This window comes from Geospiza fortis, unplaced genomic scaffold, assembly GCF_000277835.1.
Source record: "Geospiza fortis unplaced genomic scaffold, GeoFor_1.0 scaffold69, whole genome shotgun sequence".
Classification (NCBI taxonomy): domain Eukaryota; kingdom Metazoa; phylum Chordata; class Aves; order Passeriformes; family Thraupidae; genus Geospiza; species Geospiza fortis.
In genome coordinates, this window is record NW_005054555.1 from 680,122 (window position 1) to 686,144 (window position 6,023).

A 6,023-nucleotide genomic window follows, 5' to 3' on the forward strand; every position below is an offset into this window, starting at 1 on the left:
GAATGCATAAATATATCAACATACCTACAGAGAGATTATGGGGTCATTTGGCATGCAAAATTATGTCTCAAGAGGATATTTATCAATTACAGCTAAACATTTCAAATTAGTGCAACTACAACATTTCTGGCATCTAAATATAAATCCTCAGACTTAGCTCGAGACACCTCACAGAAGATCTGCATCCATTAAAAAAATTCATGCATCTGATCCTCTAATTGTTTCTTTAAAAAGTATTTAAATAAACTACAATTTAAAAAAAGCAATGAGGCCCCTCACCAGTTAATTTTCATGCTTCAAGAGCTTTTTTTACTGCTGCTTTGTTAGAACCATGAAATACTGCATGAATGTGTAGAAATGAAAGAAAAAGAAACAGACAAAAGAAACAAACATTAACCAAAGAACCTAAACACCCCCCCAGCCATCTTTAACCTTAAGAGTTCCTTCCAAATCCAGGAATTAGCCCAGAGAAAATGACAAATACTAAACCTTACCGTAGCCTTTGTGTATAGTTCTATAACACAAAGCAACAGCCAACACCAAAGTGTCTGTGTGAGCTAAAACTTGGGACAGGGGGGGAATTATTGCACTAGACAGATAATAAACATTTGCTTTAGTGACAGGCAATCACACAGGTTCATTAGCACAGCAGAAATCAGAGACAGGAGGGCCCCACTCAGCACAGGCCTGGCTTTAAGCACATCAGCAGTGGCACTGTGGGCTGGGGAAATGCTGCTCCTGGTTGAACTGGGACCCTGGCAGGCTGAATTTTGGGGAAAAACTGTATTCCAGCCCAGGGACAGAAGTATGGGATTATCAACCCAGGGGCAATACTTTATTGGCTGAACATCTCTCTTGTGATGTGCCAAGGCCATTAAATTCTGAAATGTTCGACAACACAAGGTGCAGCCCAAGAGTGACTCCTTAACAGGCCCAGGAAAATATTCTACTTTAATAATTGGATTTTCTGCAGCCCAGCTGCTGGGCAGGTTTCTCTATGTGCCAGGTTTGTCAGTCTCACTTTGTCCACTCTGGATAAAGAGAAAGGTGGGTTTATCCTTGTAGGAAGAGTTAAACACTGGCATTATTCCCATGGGCCTTGGAGAATATTCCAGCAGAATCTCACTGGACTGGTGCTGTGTTTAACACCCACACAGGGACAAGAAGCCTCTCAGCTCTGCTGTTCTGCAGCAGTGGCAGCAGGAGCAGTAACTCCATTGCAGAAGGGGTTCTGTGCCCTCAGGAAGCAGCAGGGCTCACTCAAGAGGCCACAGTGCACATTCCTACACTCCAGGAATTAGGCTGGACATCTTTTAAGTTTCATCTCTTTTAAGCTTAAAGAATACAAAGATAAGATAAGACAGCTCCCCAGGCCTCAAGAGACAGCTCCAGCACGACAGATTAAGATTACAGGTGTGACCCCAGGCCATGTACCCAACTTAGCACTGTAGTATGACTTAATCTGCAAGATTTTATTCAATTCAACCTTTCCCAGAAGTAAATCAAGAAATGCACAAGTACAATGGAAATCAGTTACTTCTAAAGCAAGTCTAGAAGAGTTTAATAAGACTTCTGTAAGAAGAGGTGTCTTCTCAGCACTTTGCTTTTAAGGTAAGTTCCAAAAACCCTGCTCATTGCCTTTCAAATTACTGTAACACCCTAAAATGTAAAAATAAAAAGAAGAAGAGAAAATGTAGTTAACAAGTGGTTACACCAGGAAAACACTTGGGGACTTGAGTGCTTGCTGGCCTTTAGTTAATGGCTAGAATCCCCTGTAGCTGCAGAGGACCCACTGTTTTTCAGTCATCTGGAAGGGCTTTGCATTTGCCTTCTCCACTACAAAAATCACACACACAAATAACAGAGAGAAGAGTTTATTATTTAGTGAAATTCTATTAAATATATCAAGGATGAACAAGAAAACTTGGAATTAAAAACTAGGACCAGTGCCCATGTGGCACCTCTTGCAAGTTGTCACTTTTGAATTAAACCGTAATTATTCAAACCCTTGGTATACTGGACTCCACAAGGAGAGTGAGGGCCTTTTTTTGGGGATGTTCCCAAATAAATGCAGTGGCAGCATAGCCCAAAGGAATGTTAATTACTCTCCCATGCACTCTCAAGAAGGGAGAAACCATTCTCATGAAGAGAGTGAAAGTGGCAAACAATTATTAAGGTAAAATTTCCTTAAAATATGGACCTGTTTGCATTACAAACTGTTTGGGAAAATGTCTCATTGAGACTGACACGGAGCAAAATTGGCATAGAATTCTGCCTAAAACGTTCTTATTCTACACTTCAAGACACACAGAACTTCCCACTTTGATTTGGTGTCACTATGGAAACAAACTGACCAAATGCAGGGGCCAAAGGCAATATACCAAGGGTTTCAGAATGGCAATCTCGGACGTGTTTGACATAGGACTACTGTTAAATTCTGAGCACTAGACAGGAACCAACCACCACCCAAGGGTGGCCCCATAGAACATCAAACAAGGTACAAACCTTCAGCATAGGGAACGACTATGAGGGCTCTGTCAACGAACACAGTGTTTGTCAGGTGCTGGGCCACCACGGCCGAGTCGGGGTCGTGGAACTTTACAAAGCACACGCGCGACGACACCGGCAAGGGGGAGTCACTGCAAGAGACAGAGCCACACTCAGGGACAGCAGGGACAGTGCCAACCAACCCCAAAACCACACCAGTCGTTATACCCCCCTTCTTGGAGCTGCAGGTGAGCTCTCTTATCTCTTGGAGCTGCAGGTGAGCTCTGCTATGCACAATAAATCCATGAGCGGCCACCTAAATGCAAATTCTGCCCTGGCTGGGAGGAAAACTTGGCTGAAAAAAAAGTGACCAAATCTGTCTCAGTTAAACCCTGAGGTTTCACACTCGCTGCTTTAGGCCCCAGATGACTGATTAAGGTAAACTGTGAAACAAAGAGGGTGATGGTTAAGGGATGCTTGTGACTTGGGACAAGGGTGGGCGTGTAGGGTGTGGGGCGAAGGCTTTGATCTGATTGTGAAACAAAGAGGGTGATGATTAAGGGATGCTTGTGACTCGGGACAAGGGTGGGTGTGCAGGGGCAGGGTGTGGGGCGAAGGCTTTGATCTGACAGAGGGCAGGGAGGGATGAGATGCTGGGAAGGAATTCCTGGCTGGGAGGGTGGGTAGGCCCTGGAACAGAACTCCCAGAGGAACTCTGGCTGCCCCTGGATCCCTGCAGTGCCCAAGGGCAGGCTGGAGCAGCCTGGGACAGTGGAAGGTGGCCCCGCTGTTTCATCCATCGACCCAATTCCATCCCAGCTTCTAGACTCAACTTCACCATGTTCCCCCATGCTCCCATCCTGAGGAATGCCCAGTGCTGAGCTCCTGCCTGTCTTCAGCAGGGAAGAACAAACATAAGGAAATGTAAAGAGCTCAGGCAGGAATGAAAAGCTGAGCACACTAAAACAGACCACTCTCCAAGGTAGGCCTGTGCCTGTTCCAGCTCAGAACAAGTGACTGTCAACCTACAAACCCAAAACTGAGAAGTTCTGAGCCACTTCGAAGAAAAACCAACCCAGAAGTATCTACTTCCTGTAACAGGAAAGAATGGTAGAACTACAGCTGTAACTTCCCTAAAACCAAACCAAACTGAAAAACCAGGTGCAGTCAATCCAGGCAAGGTCCAGGATGGGTTTTAAGAGCCCCCCTGTCCTGAAAGTGGGGCAGATTTTGCCGTGATTGGATGTACAAAGTGAAAGACAGGAAGGAAAATTCTTCTGCAGACAGAACTGTGGGACAGAGGAGTTAAAAGCTGCCTCCAGAAGGTCCAGGCAGGGAGTGGAAGCAGCAGCAAATCCTAAACCCCTTGTTCCTACACCAGGCCAGAGCTCCAGATCAGCCTGGGGAATTCTGAAAACATCACTGATCCTGACAAAAAGCTGCTTTTCCTACCTGGATTGCCAGCCCAACTCCAAAACATCCAACTTCAAAGGCACCCCAGCTCCAGAGCAGTTTGATCTGGGCTGCTGAGGCTGATCAAGCCTTTCAGCACTGGGGGTTGTCAGAATTCAGGGAACAGCTCCGACACCAGCAGACAGATCCAGGGTCTATTTTGGGCACTGCAAATGCCAAAAGCTCCCTCACCTTCAGCCCCACTGGGCCCAACATACACAACTGCCCCCAGTGTCTGCCAGACCACACTTCAATAACCTTACATTTCACCTGGTGTGGAAAACTAAATTGGAGCCAGCACATTGCAGCTTCTGAAACATTAAAATTAGAAACAGCCACTTGCTCCCACAGCCTGCAGACTGAATAAATTGGGAAATAACTGCAGTGATAAATGAGAAAAAAAAATTGAATCTGTTGGCTCATTTGTGCCTAGGAATCCACAGCAGCTTGCCAAAATGGTGCCTTTTTTAGCCCGTAAGTAATAATTAATAAGAAATAACAAATAATAATTACATAAAACCAAAGAAGCCTTAGGAGAAGGTGTTTAACAAAATCACAGAAAAATTGTAAAGGAAAGTAAATCAAGGGTTGATGGCAGAGCTGAAGGAGTCCCTAATCTAAGCTGTATAAAAATTACACAATTCATTATAGAGATGCAGCCCAGTATTTTGAGGCATTTTTAAAATGCCAGATAACAAAGGAATGCAAACCAGAGCAGATCCTATTGACTCTTCAGCAGATCCTGTTTACAGCCAGGAGTGCCTCTGGGAATGCTTTGGGGTAGCTGAGCTTTCTCCCAAAATAATGAACCTAAAATATCAACTGAAAATGTGTTAGGCAACGCTTCTGCAGCCTGACATTTAATTTACATCTGTGTATTGCACTTTTAAAAATGGTATTTCCACTCACTCACAAATCCAAGCTGGGTGAAATTCAGCAAGAACTGGATGTTCCCAACAGCTCCCAAAAAAAGCCACCATCCATCATTATTCTAATTCACACAAGACTGAAGCATTCAGGAATTGTCTCTCAGCCACTGGAATGCTGGGACACACAAGGATGTCCTGGGACTGCAATACAGGAAACTCAGAAATCCACTCCCTCCACTTTCCAGTCTGGATGGAGCTTTATGGAACATAATAAAGATGAGAACCAGGCAATGGAGTCGGGGAAAAGCAGGAGGAGGAGGGGGAGGAAGACTGGAACAAGTCCCAGAGCAGATTGTGCATTAAAGATGCAGCTGAGGTGTACAAGAAATGGGAAACAGGGGATTAAATAAACTGGGAAAAGGAGGTGGATGAGGGGAGAGGAGGAAAAACAGGAATTGAGAGAAGCTCAGGAAGTTACACATGATCTGGAAAAGCAGGAGAATAAGGAAGTTCTACAGCAGAGACAGAGTGACACAGATTAAACAAAGAGGTGGAGCAAAGGAAATGGGATTGGTTCCTCAAATACTACAGGGAAGGGAGAATCCCAGCAGGATCCAGGAAGGAATCTCCATTATGGGGAGAATTCACTGATTATGATTTATATCCCACAGCCCTCCAAAAATGGATGGGCACCATAGGAGGGGAAAAGTCAGGAGCTGGAATCTGAAGGAGAAGGAGCAGAAAAAGAACCTGGCACTATCAGAAAATGATCCTTTCTTTCCGGGGAAGTGGATGGGGGCCCTGAAGCAACCCAGAGCAGATTCCCATCAGCCCAGGGAAAACCTCCTGGGAGTGAGCTCCTCACACAAGGGAAAGGACACCAAGGCACTGCAGCAATCTCTGAACAGGTTAGTTAATGTGTATCTAAAGCTACAAAGTTTCAGAGACACAAATCACATCCAACAAGTGCCCTGAAGAACGAGACAAAGTGCTCAAACACAGAGCAGGCCAGGAAAGGACTGCACCTGCCACAGTGAGCTCCTGCCATGCCAGTTATCCCAGCTGGGAACATGGGAACTCCCTCTGGAACTGTCTTTGGTTTCTGTTAACAGGGATGGAAGCCTCAGTGGAAAAATAAATGTTCTGCTATACTTTTTTTCCCCTAAAATAATGAACCCAAGTAATTTTGGGTATTACAAATAATTGATTGTTTGA

At 44.9% G+C, this 6,023-nt stretch overlaps 1 protein-coding gene across 2 annotated transcripts in view; it reads right to left on the bottom strand.

The window, feature by feature from the left end:
• The window catches only part of SRSF11 (serine and arginine rich splicing factor 11), an 11,406-nt gene extending 8,767 nt beyond the window's left edge, over positions 1-2,639 (bottom strand). For both annotated transcript variants that reach the window (XM_031064067.1, XM_031064066.1), the window contains exon 1: positions 2,506-2,639. The gene's annotated coding sequence lies outside the window, so the exon portion shown is untranslated. The remainder of the gene's footprint in view (positions 1-2,505) is intronic.
• Positions 2,640-6,023: the final 3,384 nt, after the last annotated feature.